Below are 20,610 nucleotides of genomic sequence, written 5' to 3' on the forward strand. Positions count from 1 at the left end.
ATCTTATTTGGATAGACTTAAGAAAATAAATCAAATGCTTTCCTTTTCCCTTCCCACCCTTTCCTCCGGGGCATTGTTATTATGTGCGCATATTTGATCTGATCCAAACCCAGGGAACTGAAACTCTTTTTTTCCCACTGATTGGATGGGTTTTGGTCATTTCCCCAAGTCTCAGGCCTGTAAGCTCTGCCACTTTTTCTTTCCTCAGAACTGTCTTTTAATTCTTGTCTCTGTTAAGAAGTCATAGTGGATATTCAAGAAACATTTAGACAACACTGTAGAAGTTAAAGTCCCCCTTTTAGTAGGTCATGGTTCAATGATGAAGTAAATTGTCCATTAGTGCTCCTAATAATTGGTAAGAAATATCGTAGTTGGATGGTGTAATGCAGCTCTGGTATAAACTTTCTACTGGTTGAAACTGCTAGCAAGCAAACTGACAAGTTAATTTTATACTGGCAAGATTTTTGGTGGATTGAGTATTGCCTACATTTGCAAAGCTTAGTTCTTCTATAAAAGTGTAATGATCTGCAGACAAAAGGATGAAAATATGATCACAGATATCTGAATTTGCAGTTTTTGATACGTTTGTACATAAACCTACTGATTTTGAAACCTAAGTCAGCCACAGTTATGAGCTCAAATTACTGTCTTCAGAATTGTAGGTGAATTAGTGTATTCTCAAGAAAAAAGTATGTGAATGAAATAAACTGTTCTCAGTTTTCGTCTTGTATGAAGACTGGCTTCATCTTTACCCTTAAAGCATGTAAACACACATTAAAACCTTAGTGTATGTCATTGATAGAATATTTTTAATGCTCATTTAGTTATACAGCATCTGTCTACTCATGAAATCTGGTTAGGATGAGTAAAACACACATGGAAAAAGAAGAATCATTTTGGATGTTTTTTGACCAACAAGACCTCCAATACTGATATGCCTATTTTTTAGTTTGTAGTCTTGAAGTTTATAGATACATTTGTTAGATAAGGCCTGTTAACAGAAGTCCTTACTCGTCTGTTCTTGCAATAATAACAGTGATGCTGGGGAAAAAATGAATTTTCTAATGGGATTTAGATAAAGTTGACTTTAGAGTTGAATGCTATGGCTCCAGTAGATGTGTGTTGGCCACAGGTTTTTCCTGATTCTCTAAATATAAATAAAGTGAAGTCTGCTAAAACTCACTGCCAGGTTAAAAATTCCTGTGATGCGGTACAACTTGGCAAGTAGAGAGCTGGGTTGTATCTTAGAAGACCGAGGTTATCTCGGACAAGTCACTTTCTCTTGGTTTTGGACCTTTTCACTTTCTCATGTGGGAGCTGAATAGCTTGGGTTAATTCCCTGAGATTAGCTCCTGTATTGTCTCACTGAGTCTGAGCACACAGCAGCAGAAAGAGTGTTTCAGCACTTTGTTTCTGAGCTCTTCCTTGCTAGGTGGATTGCAGAGTGCTGGCATGATTCATTCTGAAGCTTATATGACAGTGAAGCAGCCTTTTGGCTAGTACATTGGATACTGCCTATTTCATGGTTGGTTTAGCTGGGTTCGTACAGCTTTCTGTAAAACATGCAGTTCTAGAAATTTATGGGTTTGAATGAGTAACCAGTTACATAGGGCAAATGGCACTGTCTCCGGTTACTGGATGAAGAGAAGTTTGGGTTTACCACTAATTGCAGATAAAAATTAATATTTGCAAAGGAGACACATATGATTTATTTGTGTTTTCTGTTTCCATAATGAAATTTCCTTCAGATTTAAGTACAGTCATTTGGAGGAAAAAGCGGAGGTCTGTGGCTCATTAGTTTCTGGTGGTTGTCAGAAACCATTAATCAATTGCCCCTTTTACTAACATAGGCCCTAATTCAGTAAAGCATTTAGGCATATGCTTAACTGTAAGCATGTGTTTCAAAGCTCTTTGCTAAATCATGGCTTTAATGTGGTTCGATCTTGCCACATTTCCTTCCAAGTCTAAGGTTACCTTGAAATGACAGCTAAGGTGCCATGCACCTTTCTATCACCTGTTTTTCTAGAAAGTGACAAGCAAAAGGAAAAATGGGTAAAATTTCCCACTATCCCTTTTCCTCCATTCCCTTCAAATCATACTTCAAATGGAGGCTTCTATATACTTTATAGTATAGCATGTGAAATGGTATCAAACCAGGAGCATGGAGGACAAAATAAGGGGGAAGCATTTTTTACCTGATGGTTTTGAACTTTCTGTTTTTTTCTAAAACCCACTGTATAGAGTAAAGGAAAAGGTAGCACAGTTCTGTTCTGCTTTGACCAAATGGTACCTGGAATGCAGGCTTGCTGTTATAAGTCTAGATAATGCATCTTAGTCTACAGAGTAGATGCATTTGGAATGAAGGGGGCTTGAATTTAATTCTTCCAAGCACTCCTACACTTGTGATAAGTTGCCATGGGATTTGCAGTGGGAAAGAGAGATCAAGTTTGAGATTATGTCCTCAGTCCCCGTCTTGTCCACTTTGGTGCAAAAAGGATGCAATCTAACTGCAATTTCAGAATTTTCCTGACACAGGCAGAATCTCAACTGGTATAACACCAGTGTAACTTGTCTCTGTGTCCACCCTCTCTGTTGTTATTCCAGAAACAGTCTGGAAGGCCAAAGAAACTGAGGATTTTCCTCTTACACTGATTTTATGTAGTTCATAATTCAGTGGAAATGATTGAGATCTGTCAGAGATTACAGCTTTCACTAGACCGGTATGATTTTCATGTATCAATCAGCAGGAGGTTGGATGACTTGAAAGTAATTCCTTCAGGGTTTGTTTGGCAGGGCAGAGTGGGGTTTTTTATCCCCCTCTTGCATCACAAAGACACCAATTCCTTGCTGACTTTGCAGTAGGGATGCTGCCTGTTGAATCATCAGTGTCACAATTTGATGGGCATAGTTTTCCTTTGGATTTCCTCCTGAAAAAGGTTGGTTGATGCCACTCAAACTTGTTTTGCTTGTGAAAAACCTGACATCATCTCAGCCTAAGGTAATACGTGGGAAGGAAAATGACTTCACTGATTCATATTTCCATTTTCTTCCCTCTTTATTTGACAGCATCAAGAGCACATGATGTAAGCCTGCCATGTAAGGCCTTGCCTACATGACAGAGATGGAAACTACAACAGAGCATTACCTTTCACAAAGTCTCCATTGCTTATAATAAACCCTTTTCAAGACTCTAACAAGCAGTCACTGGTTTGGCATAAAAAATTTTGCTTACTTCCTTTGACTTTATGTCAGTATTTTCTCTAAATTTATCCTGGAGAAAAGAAATTGAAATGCTACATTGTCTGTACTGAGTTCATAGTTCAATACCCCATGTATAAAGAACTGAAGAACTGTTAATAATGAAAAACATTCCTGGACTTCAGACTTAACATCAGACCAGATAAAAATCAAAGGGCAGTAGGGGAGAAGGGCAATCCCCAACCCTAATCTCATTACAAACCCTTTCCCCAGATTGTATGGTGGAGCTGGGCAGAGAAGTCTTCTCTTGAGTCTCAGCATACAGCTTTCTTTTCTTGGTAATAAAAGAATATCTTTCAAAAGGATATCTTTCAGAAGCTCTTCTGTAGCTTGAGTAATAATGGTGGCAGTGACTGTCTCCTTAGCTTGCTGTTCCTCTGGACCCTAAATAAAATTGTCAATCTACCAGTGATGGAAGCTATTTGACAAAGGCCTCTTTTGCTCCTCTAGCATTTGTTACTGAGGCAGGTAAAAGCAGAAGATTTCTGTGGTGGTTTCTTTGGAATTTGGAATGTCTTCCTTTCATTTTAATTTTGGAATGTTCATAAGCAATGCTAATGAAAGTTCTAAGATGATTCTCAGTTTTCCTTCCTTTAGAATTCCTAGTTTGTTTTTTTTATTATTTTTTTATTTTTTAATTGTATGAGAGGAGACTTTATATATTATATCTTTGTTCTATGGTTTGCTGAGCACCATGTGTTTGTGCTCCTGTCAGGAGCAGAATCTGGAGGCTCTGTGTTAGACTGGTAAAGGAAAATCAGTCCTTTATATGGGTATGCTTATGTCATATGCTTATACAGTCACACACCTGACTGTATAAACAGTCATATGCTTGGAAGGAGGTTGGTAACAAGTGGTGTCCCCCAGGGGTCAGTACTGAGACTATTGCTCTTTAACATCTTCTAAGCATTAATCACACTGGCACTGAATGCACCCTGAGCAAATCTGTGGATGACAACAAGCTATGTGGTGTGGTTGACATGCCCAAGAGATGGGATGCCTCCCAGAGAGACCTAAAGAGGCTCAAGTAGTGGGCCAGGAGAACCTCATGAAGTTCATTAAATCCATCCACAAGGTCTAGTGCCTGGGTTGCAGCAATGCTCATTCCCAATATAAGCTGGGGGATAAGGATGGAGCACAGTCCTGCAGGAAAGGACTTGGGGTACTGGTTTCAAATTAAAAGAGGGAAGATTTAGGCCAGATATAAGGAAAAAGTTTCTTATGATGAGGGTGATGAGGTTCTGGAACAAGTAGCCCAGTGAGAAGGGTACCCTGTCCCTGCAGACACTCAAGACAGGCTAGACGAAGCTCTGAGTAATCTGGTCAAGCTGTGCGTGTCCCTTTCATTGCAGGGGAGTTGGACCAAATGGCATTTAAGAGTACCTCCTAATTAACACGATTCTATGACTCTGTGATACTTTGCTACTTAAGAATCCTTGCTCTAGTGAAAGCAGCAACTCTGAGTAAGGGGATTGTTAATAGCAAATTCTATATTGATTTGTTGAGATAAACCATACAGACCTGTGAGGTGCTGATCAAATGCTAATGGCCCTGAAAACAGTGACTCCTTGGTTATCCATAGAGGCCTGTTGTTGTCTGTGGTGACAGTATACAGTGATGAAGGGAATCTGTACTGTAATTTATTTTCCTCAACTTTAAAGTAGTGGAGCTCTAAAAATGACTAATGAACCACCTTTCAAGGTTCATATCTATAACCTAATTCATATGTTTAGAAATCTTGTCTTCCACTTAACTACACCAGAAATTTGAGGGTTGATCATCCAGAGAGCATTAGAGGCCAAAGCAGAGACTCTGGATGAGATCCAGCACAAAAAGCTGCATTCCAGTGAAAACAGAAATCAGATGTACGATGCATATGATAGTTTAATTGGCCAATACTATTTACCATATGTTAATTGCAAGTTGTATTGCAAATTATGAGGTTGATTATAGCAATAATTAGAACAGATTCATGTAAGATGCTGAGCAGTCAAAAAAAAAAAAAAAAGATAAAAGATCTTCTGGTAGAAGCGTTTCTGTCTCAGTGCCATTGAAATTTACTCTTTACAACAAAACTTTGTTAATGTGCGTTGTTCATATCCTCAACTACTGCGGACTGTAATATACAGGACTAGTTTCCAATAGATAAATTGGTTATAACCTAAGGACCTGACCTGTTCTACTTTTATGCTACAGAAGATGATACATTTTCTATGTTTGCACGCTATACTGATGTGCAGTGTATATTGCAGGATGTATCTTTGCATAGTTATCACAGAACAATCATAACCAGAATGGAACTGAGGAGATTTTGTAGTCCAGTGCCCTTGCTCAAAACAGGATCAGTTAGAGTAAGTTGTTCAGCCTTGTGTCCAGAGGGGTGTTGAATATCTCCAAAGACGAAGACTCCAGAACCTCTCCTGTTAAAATTCAGAAAGTTTATTTTGGCCCATTTCTTCAGCTTGTCAAGGTTCCTCTGAATAGCAACACAGACATTTGGGGTATAAGCCAGTACTCCTAGTTTTATATTGCCTGCAAACCTGCTGAAGGTGGGCTCAGTGCTACCATCCAGGTTATTGAGGAAGATATGTTACACAGTATTGGTCTCAGTGTTGAGCTCAACCTCCACTTGGTCTTATCACAATCTCTGGGCCCAGTGGACCTCCCAGTTTTCAATCCACCTCTGTTGAAGGGTTGTTATACAGTATAAGATAAGCATCAAAAGCCTTACTAATACTGAGATAAACAATATCTGCTACTCAGCCAATCCCATAAAAATTTGGCAAAAATAAATTAAAGTAATTTATTCATGCTCTGAGTGGTATGTGGCCTTTAAATGAAAATGAGTGTAACAAAGTAAAAATTAATGTCTGTACCAAAGATGATTTTTTTCAGTTTGAAGGTGATCAACTTTTGCCAAAGAAATTTTCCGAAATACAGGATACATATATCTCATTAAATTCTATGAGGTTTGGACAAATAACTGTCATTTATGTCTTCAGAAATCTATATTTTTGTTTCTACCCAGTAAACTGTGTATTGACTGAGCCAAGTTCTTGCCTGTCAAACTCATTTTGGAGCATGAGAGCAAGGCATGGGTGGTCTGTGAAACTAAATAAACTCTTCCACAATTTCATGATCAAGGCGTTTCAGTTAAGGCCCCCTTAGTACCTCACTTCCAAATAACGCTAATAACATGATTCTGTGATTCTGTACTTTGCTACTTAAGAATCCTTGCTCTAGTGAAAGCAGCACCTCTGAATAAGGGGATTATTAATAGCAAATTGTATATAGATCTGTGAGATAAACCATACAGACCGGTGAGGTGCTGATCAAATGCTGATGGCCCTGAAAACAGTGACTCCTTGGTTATCCATAGAGGTCTAATAAGTTATCTCTGGAAGTAAGAGTCAAGTTGCTGATATGACTGATATATCTTATGAATACCAGTGGAAAATAACGTTCCTCATTACTAATAACTAGCAACCCACTAACATGCTGATTTCTATTTAAGAATATATTCTAGCCCATTCTAAATTATTTATGAGTAGAACCCTGATAACTCTTTGTAGCTTGTTTATTAATGTTTAATATTAGTGTTGTATCTGTTTTGTCTTTTGTTACCCTAAATCCAGAACAAAACTCTTCACATTGAAAATGGTACCGCTAGTATATTAATGGAGTCTGTTATCCTTAACAAGATATTGAAAATGTTACTTTTGGTGCATAATAGCGGGCACAAGAGTTCCTGTCATTTGTCACCACACTTCCCTTCTACCACAGTACTGAGGTTTACCTTTGTGTTTAAGTTGGAAAGAAGATGACATTCTGTACAAGTTTTACAGCCAGGCAGTCATCCAATGCCATGTGATTATAACAAGCCTTTAAAGGTACCAGCAGACATGGAAAAAAAAAAAAACAAAAACAACCAACAAAAAACCGTCACTAAAAAAAAAAAAAAAGTATTTCATACAATCTAGCGGACAGTATAGGTTACTTTAAGAAACAGATTTATCTCCCTTCTCTTAAAGTGGAAGGAACACGAAGCAGGGGAAATTGCTGGGTTGAAGAAGAGGCAACTTTGATTTATGTCATCTTCAAAGTGTTTGGACTTTTGGTCACACTCTGAGCTCTCAAACTGAAATAACTATGTCTCCCCAGGGATTTGTAAGGGCTTAGCTGCATCTGTTCAGAATTGTACCTCTCATTGAAGTAGTTCAACAATCCCTTCCTGGAAGAGACTGTTTGCATACCAAGCAAAAGCTGCACGTGTAAGGGCAAGCTTGAATTGGTTGTGCTTTCCATGGTTTTTTTTTTTTTTTTGTCTTTCTGGTTTAGAAAGAAAGCTTGCTTAGATGGTGTGGACCACAGTTAGCTGGCTGTGGAAATGGTACCAGGGAGACGAGTCACGGAGAATCTGAAAAGAAAAAGCACCACCGCGCCTGCTAAGAATAACCACCTTGTCTCTTAATTAGGGCAGATATTTGAAAATGGTGACAAATCAATCTACAGGAAAATCTGCACCTATGGGAATAGGACTAAATCATTTTCATGATTGTTTGCCCTGAAGCTAGGAGAGCTTGGTTTACAATTGATCTGTCTCCTCCCGAATCTTAGGCAGATCTCATAGAAAAAGTGCAAATACTTCAAGAAGATTTGAGATTTCATGTCACAGTGTAAATATACATACCATATACCATATCTGAAGATACTTGGGAAATATTTTCCTCTTCAAAAGAAAGAAAAAATTAAATAAATGTATACTTTTGAATGCTGTGATTTGATTTCAAGAGTTCCAGTGCAGCAACAGCCTTTAAGACCAGGACACATATGGAAATATTAAATTATAAATAATTTTTCAGCTTTTTAATGTTTGTCTATAATTTTATGAGATTCATCTTGAAGTGAGGATGTTGCATAGTTTGGGAGGCTATCACAGAGGCTAATAAATCATAGTCTCTACAGCAAGTAAACAGATTTTTAACCATGTATCATCTTCAAACATTCAGTGAAATTGCAAGTGATCCTTCCGGCAGTTCTAATATGGCACTAATGATAGTGTTAACTTGGGGCTTGTCTGAAGGTTCTGCTCTTTTTTCCTTTCTTCTCCTCCCATTATTTTAATTGTTGATATGCCACTTATGGCTGATAAACAGTCTATTCAATCTCTATAAAGACTGTGCTTTCTTTCTGGTTCAAACAACAAAGTCGTCAGCAGCAGGATTATCATTTCTAGCATAGATAGCAGTTTATCAAATTCTATCACATTTGTCGCTGCCCTCTCTCCCTTTTTAGAGAATACCCCTGAAAGAATTTGACATAAACTAATTTCGTGTTTCTAAGAAGTGAAGCATTTTTTCTTTGATAGAAAGTTGCAGTTTCTGTTTTAAAAAAAAAAAAAAAAAAAAAAAAAAAAAAAGGGAAAAAAAAATGTTGGTTCACTATTTGACACACTAGGAGGCCTCCATGTAAGTTCTTCCTTCATTCATAGAACAAGTCCGAGACTATATATGATATATTATTTATACTTCCTTTGTTACAATCAACCTATTGTAAAATAAAAATAGAAACTACTCCCTTCTTCATAGGGCTGTTGCAAAATTGAAAGCTGTGAATCACTCCGTGTTGCAATGAACATCATATGTATGTCATGGACAGAAATGTGCATTTTACAGTGGTTGATGTTGACTGAAGTTGATGAGTGAGATATTTGTGTCTATGTTGCAAGAAACCATATAGACAGCCATGGGAAGAGATAATGTATCACTTGAAACCTTCTTTGTGTGGAATTTCAATTATGTTCCATTCAGGCTGAGGTGCAGAGAGCAATGCGGAAGAAGTGGTTTGCTACAAGAAGGTCCGCTAAAGCTACCGCCCCACTCTGGCACTCTGGATGGAAAATGCAAGGAGTTGAGATCAGTTCAATCCGTTTCTAATTGGACTGGCATAGCTGCCATTGCCATTACCACTACTCTACCAGCTTTGTAGATCAGTGCAAGATTTTGTTCTGTGAGGCTAATAACCTAATCTCAACATTAAATTCACTTGGGAAAACAGTTGCCCCACACCCCTTCCTCTCAAAATGTATTCTAGAAATAGATAATCACTCAGATGGGAGCATATTATTAGTTTTCAGTCTTGCTGCCAAATGGCTCGATTTGACATGTCACATAGTAGGGTAATTTCTGCAGCACAGAGTCGGCATGCTTGGCATTTCACTGCAGTATCAAAGTCTATGGGAAAAAGTTGAGAAGCACTGTCTGGAGGAATTATGTTGACCATTCCAAATTCCAGCTAAGGTATCCCTAGATGATAATTATTCAGAAAGTTTCTGCTCTCTAGTGGGTAAAAGTCAAAATTAGAAAAATATCTGAGATGATGAATGGCTTGAAGAGAACAATCTAATTGTTTTGACGAAAGCTGTTTTGTCAATTACACTCAAAGCTACAACGCCAGGCAAATAACTTCTCAAGCTCTCATTCTTCTTTCTCCTCTTTTGTTATCTTTCTTTAATCTCCCTCTCTCTTTTTTTTTTTTTTTTTTCTTTTTTTTTTTCGGAAAGATAGGTAGAATGAGCCCTGCTGTATATTTATTATCATAAGTCTTTTTCTGCAATACATCTATCTGGCAGTAAATCTACTTGAATTCCTTCCTTGTTAGCATGCGGGCCTCTTTTCTAGATGCAAAATCAAACTATGGAGATAGTCTGACTTTGTTGTCTGTAGAGAAGACAAGCAACACTGAGGATACAAAAATACAAGAATAATATAGTAATATCTTCAATATAATACCATGCAGTTCAGCCAGCCCTAACCTTCAGCTGGAGGAGCTGTAAGAGCTGCTTTGAGTCTCCAGTATGATGGCCCAGCTCTAGTTTATTGTTAAACTTCTACCTGCTAGCTTGTTCTCATATTGGTCTCATTCTCTCTGTGTCAACTGCTCTTCCTATCATTTTCATCTTTGATGCTTCTGCATCCCTGCCAATCTTCCTCTGCTTTTTTCACATCCTGTTTCCCAGTACCTTAGTTTTCCATGTACACTACATCGTGTGTTTTGAGTGCATTATTTTCCAAGCATAGGATGGACTTCTCTCTGTAACTTCACCTCCTGACAGCTTTTTTCACTCAGCTACGACTGAGAAAATTATTCCTAGTCTGCATAAAGTAGATGCAATTTGTAATAGGTAGGATGGTCTTCTAGGTAAAGCACTGTGATTACAGAGAAATTTCTTTTCTATAAATTGTACTGTATCAAAACAAATGAAACTCAACAGGTGACAACTTCATGTCAGTGTCACAATGTGACATTCTGGCAGTGTAGGTTTCTGCTGTTCAGTAAGAGGAGAGCAGCAGAGAAATCATAAATTGGCATTCTTTGGACGTGTGAAGCTAGGCATTGCTTTGTATATGAAATGCTTCATTTCTAGATTTCCAATTGGACTGCAAAACAAAGATGGAACATATTCAGATGGGAATAATATTATTTGAAGTGTGGTTTTGTTATATTATGTGGTAGGAGAAGTGAGTGGAGTGGGAGGGTATTGTTTGATTTGGTACATTTCTACAACATAAAGATCAAGGAAGTACTGAAGCTGACAGGGGGGTTCTGTTTTAAAATAAGAAATACATAAAATTTAAGCATCAGTCTTCTTGAATTCCACTTAGTGAATGAATCATGATGTCTGTTTGATACTTGATTGTTTATTAGTCTAATGCAACCCTTATAGAAAGCTTTCTTTGCACGAATGGCATCAAAAAATAAGATTAATAAACTCTTGCTGAGTGTTGTTAACAATGAGAGCTGACAATAGACAACATCAACTAGTTTCCCATGAGAAAAAAAAAAGAAATATCAAAGGGCTGTAAATAGCATTCCATTTTCTGTTTGCCAGATGAAGATGGGACATGTGGATGATTTTAAATGTTTTATCCATTTTGGCACATGCTTGCATTCTCAATGGCCTAACTTCTTGGCCAGAGACTTAAAAGAAATAGCACTGACAAGAGGAACCTCCCACTTATTTAAAACTCTGAAGAATCATTGTCTGATATGTCTGTTATATTACTGATATAACAGCTCCTCTTAAAAAGGCCGATAGCATTTCTAAGTAACTTTATTACAAATCTTTCCTCCCAGACAGATCTCTTATCTTTCATTCGTATTTTTGAGTTTCTCTTTCCTCTGTTGCCTTCAGTAGTTGTGTGTTTGTATCACATGCCTTTACACAGATAATAAAATAAGCCTCTCAAAGCTTTTGATTTTTGAGCTGTCGCAGATCTTAAAGAAAAGCAAAAATACTGTAGAAAGGAGAGCGGAATCCTCTTCAGTGGTCAGAATAAAGATGTTGCTATTTTGGTAGTCAAATAGTCACCCTATCAGTGAAAGGAAGAGTTTAACTGAGAAGCTCTTCTCTTACATCTCTGCTTTCATATAGAGCTGCAAGTGACCACCTGAAAGACGAAACTCTCCCTACAATCATGTTTAATTCAACTGAATTCTACCCTCACATGGAAATCAGTGTAAAACTCGAGGAGCCCGAAACATGCTGTGTTTAGATTCTGCCACTGTCAAACTATTATTTTTTCCTCTTTCTCTTATGTCTGTTGCTGAATCCAATTTTGTGTTGCTGCAAAAGAGAACTAATTTTCACAGCTCTACTTCAGTAGACTTTTCTGAGTCAAATCACTCAGAAAAAAAAAAAATCAGTCTCTTTTGTATAATGCTGGTCACATAACTGTTGAATTATTTATATCTGATTGTAACAAGGAATAACATTTGAGTTCCAAAGCCTTTTATATGTTGTTATTTTTTTTAATAATATGGTTTATGTAACAACAACTTGAACTCTCCCTAGTTGCAGCAACATTTCTTTGTGGGTCAGTGTCCTTGAGACAAAACAAATATATTGCTTATCCTAATTGGTTTGGTTTCTGCTTCCAAAATAACATCTAAAGCATAAAGGAAACTCTTTTGCAACCCAGTATCTTCTTTCTCCTGTGCCTACTGTTACATCGCAAATAATGTGCATTATGCTATTTGGTTAGCTAACCTCATGTTTTATGATGAACACCAGTTTTTGTCCTACTCCAGAATAGTGCTTAGTCTGGTGATTTGCTATGCATGATGGTGCTTATCTGAGGCACAGGAAGTAGATGCAAGTATTCTTTATTCACCTGAATTCTCTTATCTCACCAGCCAGCTGACTACCAATGAGTAGCCAGTATAACAATGCTTCATTGATTCAACAATTACCTTTGTTCAGCTGAATCACAGAATGACTGAAGGTGGAAGGGATCATTGATCTGTCTGGTCTAACTCCTACTCAAGGAGAGACACCCAGAGCAGAAGTTCTCTAAGAAGGAGAGTCCGCAGCCTTTCTGGGCAGACTGTGCCAGTGCTGCAGTCTAAGCAAATGGCATAAAAATGGGACAAACTCCAGTTGAGGCCTGAATAAGTGATGTGTTCTTATTTGATAAAAGTCAATCTGGACTTGGAAGCATTAATGTGGGTCTGCTGAAAGTTTTGTTAAAAGTGCTGTGCAAAGATGGCCTTTATCAGTCACACACGTGCAGTGTTAGTTCAGTCATGAGTGCTTGTATCGCTAGCAGTGTCAGTGCTGAAGATGAAACCATTAACCAAGAGTTAAAAATGATATTCTCTGATTATCAAGAAAAAAATAATGTGAGAAAATGAGAATGCCTTAAAATTAGGTAGCTCTGTGTGGTGCTGCTTACTGACCTAAATTTCACTTTTTTTTTTTTTTTTTTCCCTGCAGAATCTATAAATACTTTGGAAGGGAAAAGGGAGAGGCAGGAGAGGGAGGGAGGGAAGGAGGGGAATGAGAATGAAATAAAATAACAAAATAAAATAACATTCCTTTTTTTTTTTTTTTTTTTTTTTTTCCCTCCTTTTTTAAATGGAATGCTAACCAATCCCTTGGCAACAAAGCCCATGTTTATTTTTAATTAAAAAATAACATAGCTGGCTTGACTTCAGTTTTCCCAGCTGCTATTCTTCCATCACAACAGCTCTCTGGCCTGTTTTCCCTTGCTGATTTCTTTCATCATTTGCACTTAGCTTGTATGTGTTACATGGATTTTATGTAATATTTCCTACCATTGAAAATAAAGCTAGCAGTCTAAACAAGTAGCTGGAGCTCAGTTATCTAGATTCTCATCTACAATACCTGAGCATACCCTTCCTTTTGGAAAAGTAACAGGTGTGACCAGGATAACAACTTTTTTTTTTTAATGTGCACATTCCATGCTGTTTTATATGGCTGCCAAGTGAGGAAAGATTTAAACTGCATATTGAATTTATGAGTTGTAGTTCATTAAAATAAATGACTTGGGTTTGGCAAATTTCAGGTATCACTGAGCACACAGGTAGTTTTTGAAGACTGACAAGCAGCCTTGGTGGTTTTCGTTTGGGCAAGTGATTGCAAACTACCAGTTTTTGTGTTTAAGCATTAGTTGAGAAGGGAGAAAATAGGCATGCTTAACAGGCCTCATCCAAAAACTTAATCTCTTCCTCTTGTCAGGCAGAACAGGAAGAAGTCAGGATGATGATCCATTTCTCAGCATGTTAGGACAGAGCTGATGGTTTGTATAGCGAAGGTGCTTTCTCTCTGTAAAAATCAGTCCAGTTTTCTTCAGTGAACTAAAATCTAAGATTTTTGTGGACAGTTAGAGGTTTCTGAGTATTTAGGAGTATCTGGTGTTTTCTTTGAGTTAAGATAATTAAAGCTGAGATGGTAATGCTGTAGCATTAAAAGTTCACACTGGAGTGCCAGCAGCAAAGGGAGCTGACAGCATCAAAGCTAGTGTTATTCCCAAACAGAAATCTAGTTGCTGGAAAAAAAGCAGTGGTTTGTTGGGTCACTGAACCAAATCATGGAAGAAGACATAACTACATGTATTGATTGCCAACAATGTTGCTATCAGGACTGTCTTTTCAATGCATTATTTGCATTCTTTCCATATATAATATAGCCATTTAAAAGAAAGAGTTATTTGCACTGGTTGTTCCAAAATAAGTGGCAGGCTTCTGATGTACTGTATTTTTCTTCTGTGAGCTCTGCTTACCTTGCCTCAGTTAGAATCCAGAGAGGCAAGGACGAATGTGAATAATTCTAATCTGAAGAAATACTGCTACCCACACATTTTTAAGATCCCAAGAGGAGTGAGATTGGAGATTTCTGGAAAAGGCTAATCTTTTGTTTTCTAAATTCCAATTTATGTTTTGGCATGTATTGCTTTTCCCTTCTAAAAGATGGTTTACTTTGGGTAAGTATTTAAAGATCTGATGGTAATTGAGTAAAATGCAATGCTTGTGGCCAGTTGAATGATTTGTCCCAAGTTCTCTATCATGGATCAGAGTAATAGTGAAATCATGTGTTTTGCACTGACTCTTACTAGGAGAATACTAGAAGACTGTCTTAAGATGAAGGTGGTGTGGATTGGAAAAACGAAAGTAAAAGGTATCCAATACAAACCCAAAATAAATCCTGAAGCATGGAAAGTGGAACCATATGTTCCCCTCCACAAAGTTTGGGAACATTCATTCTTTGAGTTTCATTTTGGCTCATTATAGAAATGTTCCCCAAGGACTAACCTAGAAAACTTGAATCAATTCTTCTGCACTCCAGGGAGACCATCCTCCAGGGACTTTGTTATCCCATCTCCAGTGAAAAACCCATGTGAAGGAAAGCCACATAAAGAGGTTCACATGAACTTTCCCTGCTGAGGGAATGCCTTCATTTGCACAAAGCTCTTTTCTAAACTGCTTTATTTTTATGGGAGCTATGAGCTCCAGGATCTCCAAATAGTAACTTTTAGTGCTGGCACTAATCCTGTCAATCAGAATTCTTCTAAAAAATGCCATTAGTTAGAATTCTCTGAAAAGTTCACAACTTGCAGAATGTCCCCTGTAACTCTCTCTCTCCTACACCCATCCCAGCAGTATGTTCATTTTCGATAACTTCAAAAGACATAAAAGTGAAGAAAGTTGGAGCTTTCACAAGGCACAAGCTTTTTGTTATTACAGATATTTTTTAGCTGTACTTCTGCAGTTCTTTACTTTTTTTGAGCAAATTCCTTCATTTGTCATGTTGAATGATGCTAGCAGCTGTCAAAATATACTTTAAATCAGTCAGTTTCCATTTGCTGTCTGTTGCAATATTATTTTTTGAATTATTATGCAGTGATTTTTATGAATTATTAATATTTGGATCAGAGCTCTAGGCTTGCTGTAAACTTTCTCTAAATGTGACGATGAATATCACTCTTCTTGCAGTTCTTACGGCAGTTGATAGCAGACACTTCAAAAGCTTTGCAGCAGCCAGTTGAGTGTATATCTCGGGAGATGTGGATTTGCAGGGAATTTGAGAAGTCTTATCAGGAAATGTTTTCCTCTGACAGCATGTTATGTAGCAGACGTGCCGGTGTGAACTGCCAGTGATGTAGTGGAGCTCATGTTCAATCTCCAAATGATCAGAAAGGAACATGGTAGGCTTTGATTTTTAAATTTAAAAATGCTCATCCTTCCAGATCAAACTGAAAGGGAAAGACCTTGCCTGAATCAGCTTTTCCTTCCTGCACATGTTCCTTCTTTGTTGGTGGGACAGGCTTACATGAGAACAAATGTTCTGGTACAGATTTGGTCTATTCCTGCTGCCATTGATATCTATGTGACAGTAGCCCCTGTGTGAAACAAGCAAAGAGCACAAACCTCAGTTTATTCCTGTGCTTAGTAAGCCCTGAACAAACCAGTAAGAGATGAGGACTCTGTTTTTTTTTGCTCACATGGATGCCCCTGCGATTAGCAAATGGTTTTTGCCTAGTGCATACGGCCAAAGAAGGAAGCAAGTGCTATATTTGAGTAGCAGAGGATGATGTTCCAGCCCACATCTGCTCAGACGTACACATACTTTGCTTATTTTCAGGAATAACTATGCAAAGAACTTGAAGTTTACTTCCACTAGTTATGAGCTATATCTAGTCCTGCCTTTTGGTCATGTTTTACCTCAGTTCTTTTGTCTCACTCATGCCAGGCTATGTAAAACAAAAGTCTATATATTTGTACACATCAGTATATCTAAAAGTTGCTCACTTATGCTAAGGATATAATACTGTGTGTGATTGTTCACCAGACACTTAGGATATTCTACTGCTGTGATCTATGTAAGGAAAACTGGAATTTTAAGATGGTTGACAAGAAATATGCTATTTCCTGAAACCTTGTAGGTCAGATGAGTTGCTGTTGAAAGGACGTTAGCAGCTGGGCTGAAGGGAAAAGATCAATCTTTTTCCTTCATAGACTCTCTCACCTAATGTATGTTGCTGTCTGGCATTGTTTTAAAAAAAACAATCATGATTATAAGCTCTGATTCAGACTGTAATAGAGAACATTCATTGGGCAGCTTTCCCCATGGGATGTGATATGCTCAGGTTCTCACAGAGCCCTCTTCTGGCCAACAATTTTGTGTACTGCTATGCTCATAACATTGGGAGTGTTCAGCATTGAAAGTGTTCAGGAAGTTGAACTTTAAAGAGCAAGTGAATGTTAGACAAGGAATTCTTTCCTCTCTGCTCTTCAGATATCTGATATATTTTCCAGTTGGGCTGGAAGAGGCACTGCTGACAGCATGATTTTCCTCTTCTCTGACCTCCAGACCCTGAACACAACTGGACAACCAGGACCATCAGCCCTGTATGTTGCACAGCCTGTGTTGTTCCTAATCTAGAGACCAGAACTTACATTTTCAACCAGAAAATATAAGAGTGGGAAACTTTTTCCTGCAGCTCATGCTCTCCATATGTATCTGCACTTATTTCATCACCAAAATCCTCTTTACGTGAGGCTGCAGAAAGATAAAGTAATGGACTCAGGGCTTCATAACATTTAAAAACTGAGTGATACATACATGGAGCTACATATTTAGAAGATGAAAATATTTCACTCAAAATCTGTCTTAATTATATTTTTTCTTTTTTTAACTGAGGTTAAGATAGCACTTGAACTTTTAACTTCTTTAATAATGTATTAATATAATAATATTATATTAAGTTCTCTGAGAATACTACTGGATCACAATTTTATAATGTGTAGTTTTGTCCTGCCTGTACTTGGATTATAAACTCTTTGGAGGTAAGAACTACGTTTTTGTCTTGTTCTCTTTATGGTACCCAGAAAGTTGGGGCTTGGCAATACTACTGTGGTCATGGTTCCAAAAGTAACAGAGAAACTGAGAACTTGAGGATGGCTTCTGCCTTCTTGGAAGTAAAGATCAGAGAGGGCTAAATTGCATTCAGGAGAACATGCAAGTGTGTACTTCGCCTGAAGACAATGAGCCTTAAGCATGACTTTAAAACTAATCTCTCACTTAAGTGTCTTACTGCAAGAGACTTACTAGGCGTTTTTATTTACTTTGCTGATGATATGTAGTGATAAGTTTTCAGAAGTGGTTAGGTGAGCCGTTTACAGGAGATAACACACCTTCCCATTCTAGCTCTTCCTGGAAAACAAATTCCTGGGGCATCTGTTTGCATAGTAATGGATGTGTATCAGATTTATTTTGCCCCTCTTCTGTTGACAATACTTATTTGCTAAATGCTCTTATGAAAATCCACCTTTGTGCACTAGCATATAGTTCTCTCTGTGATTGTCTTCATAAGTAAATAAAGTATCTGTCAATCCTGAAACAAAAACCAAAAGGGGAAAAGGAGGTCTGGAAGGAATGGATAAGCAAAGAAATACCTCATCTATACGATTTATTTAAACATGGTTTGCACAAGAGCCAGTGCTGTAATCTACAGACAAAGATTATGGCTGTAACTGGAATGAGATTCACATTTAACAGCTGCTTTCTGTCTTTTTGAGGGAATGAGGGGGGATGATGGCAAAAAAGATGGAACTAGATTATTCTCTGTGGTGCCCAGTTACACACTGTGGTGAATAGGACACAAATTAAAAACCAGAAGATAGCAGTTCGACATAATTCATATATATAACTTTAAATGATAAAGACTGGAAGAATTTGCCCATAGAGGCTGTGGAGTCTCCATCTTTTGAGATTCAAAACCCAATTGAACATGAACCCAGGCAAGCTGCTCAGAAAAAGGAGTTGGACTAAGTGATCTCCAGAGGTGTCTTGCAAGCTAAACTGATGCAATACTATTTTTAAAGACCAAAGGAATCCTTTTATCTAATTGATTGCTAACGCATAGCCCATTAGACTGGGTTACTTCCTTTGTCCAAAGAAATTTTGGAGTCCACTCTCTGTAACTATAATGAATAGTTATTTTTATGGTGCTTCAAGTCTCTCCTACTGATGTTATTTCACTTTCCTAAATGATTAAATATGTAATTGGGACTGAAACCCAGATGTGCTATTTCCGTAACAGCTTATTAACGATGTTGCTATTGGGTAATTTGGGGCTGCTCCATTATATGTGGTGCAATGAGGAATGCTTCCTATTTGGGTACCACAGCTAGCTGTGCATTAGGTGAGTGAACCTTCAGCTGGGAAGCGGCATAGCTGAGCCTAAGTGTCACTCTGGAGGTTTAATTACATGTCCAAAGTGAACTATATCTTCACACAGCATGTAATTATGTTGTGGGACAATCTGCTATGGGATTTTGCTGAATGTTTGCAGCTACTGGAAACAATAATGGAAAAACACTGCCATGGAGAACTGTAAATACACAAATTCCACCTTTGACACAAACATTCTGGAGGTTGCCAGTTGGAAGCTGGAGGAATATTTGTGGGAATCATCATTCTGTCTTTTCCCTGTTCTTATGCTACACTGTAAAGATTTTATATGGGCCACTATCAGAGCTGATTGGGCCTTTACCGTGTTACAGCTTCTCCTATACTCTTAACACTCATGTTGACAGGAAAGGTCTGGAATGTACATCCAAGTGCTGAAGTGTTCTTTAGGAAGATGTAGGTTAAAATCCATCCTGGAAGAGATTTGATTCAAACCCTATTGTAACCCTAGCCATTGAGATACTGGAGAAAATGGAGCACCTGAAGAATATAGTTTTGGCTACTGAGATTTGTAACTTCATTTCTATTCAAGGCTACCCAGTGAAATGGAACTGACCTCATCAGTAAAGTAGGGAGGAATGAACATGAGGGTATAACAGTGTTTATTGTTGGGGGAATTCGGAGGACTGAAAAATTAGTATGAAGAAAAAAATCTGCCATTTTTACCACAGAAAATTACAGCCCCCATTTTGTCCAAACCCTAGTGATATCTCTTGGATTGGACAGCTTAGATTAACAAAGTATGGTTTTTGAGCTCAACCTGAATTTCGTTCATTCTTAAAATCTATGGAAATGTCCTGTTTGTTTAAATGTTCTTAGGCCTTCATAGTAAGCTCACAGTAGAACTGTGGTGTAACAGATGTTCTTTCAGAAAACAAATAGTGAACAAATATATTTCAGCTATTTTATTGATAATAAAAATTCTGCTGAGTTTAATTCAGAAAAATGATGCTTTAGGATGGAGCAAGTTAAAGAAAAATAGCAGTAGAGGTCTTTGTGATTGTACATGAGCTGTCTCCATATTTTTTTTTTTATTTTGTTTATTTTTAATCTTGAAGAGTTTGGAAGAAAGCAAAGTCTGCAGCCAAAACAGCCTGTTGTAACCAGGACCCCATGTAACATATACTTCACAACATTCAGACCATGCCTGATATCTTGCTGTGCATTAGGTGATGCATATTAAAAAAACAGAAATGAGTAAAAGTCAACTTTGCTAGTTGGTGAAAAAGTACAGGTGAATTCGGTGACTTGGAAGGGTTTTATGCTATACAAAAGTTCGAACCCTGTAAGCTGATATAACACACACATTCTCTTGCTTGTAATTGTTATTAACTAGTGAGTTGATGGTGATTTGGAGCTCCTGGTTGTTCTTCTCAGACCTTGAGGGTTAGACGTGTGCTCTTACTGTGCTGTGTTCTGCTGTGAGACACATGCTTTGTAACAGTAAGCATCAAAAGGGGATTCTGATCTCTTGATTCTAATATGGAAAGTTTTAATGAAATTAGTCAAAATCTTGCTTTTGATCAACCTCGACATTTTCAGTGATACAAATCACAGACAAGTGCCTATAAAACTTAAGAGATCAGACTGTAAAATCATTTTTAAAAATTAATGAATAGCTATTTATATCAAGAGTCCCACAGAGTCTGTGGGTTTCCTGTAATTAAGCAGAAATTAATATGGTCCCACACTATGAGCTTAAATTGCACCTCCTAACTTCACCACTTCTCAGGGCATCTGATCCAATGCCTAGGGAGGTCCACTGGAAACCTTTCTCTGTTGAGGCACCTCACTACTAG

General features: G+C 37.7%; 1 protein-coding gene across 4 annotated transcripts in view; it reads left to right on the forward strand.

The window, feature by feature from the left end:
- Positions 1-20,610, forward strand: part of CALD1 (caldesmon 1) — a 185,508-nt gene that overhangs the window by 48,349 nt on the left and 116,549 nt on the right. The window lies entirely within an intron of this gene.

The sequence above is a fragment of the Lagopus leucura genome, unplaced genomic scaffold, assembly GCF_019238085.1.
Source record: "Lagopus leucura isolate 7727_CA_CO unplaced genomic scaffold, USGS_WTPT01 Super-Scaffold_100159, whole genome shotgun sequence".
Taxonomy (NCBI): domain Eukaryota; kingdom Metazoa; phylum Chordata; class Aves; order Galliformes; family Phasianidae; genus Lagopus; species Lagopus leucura.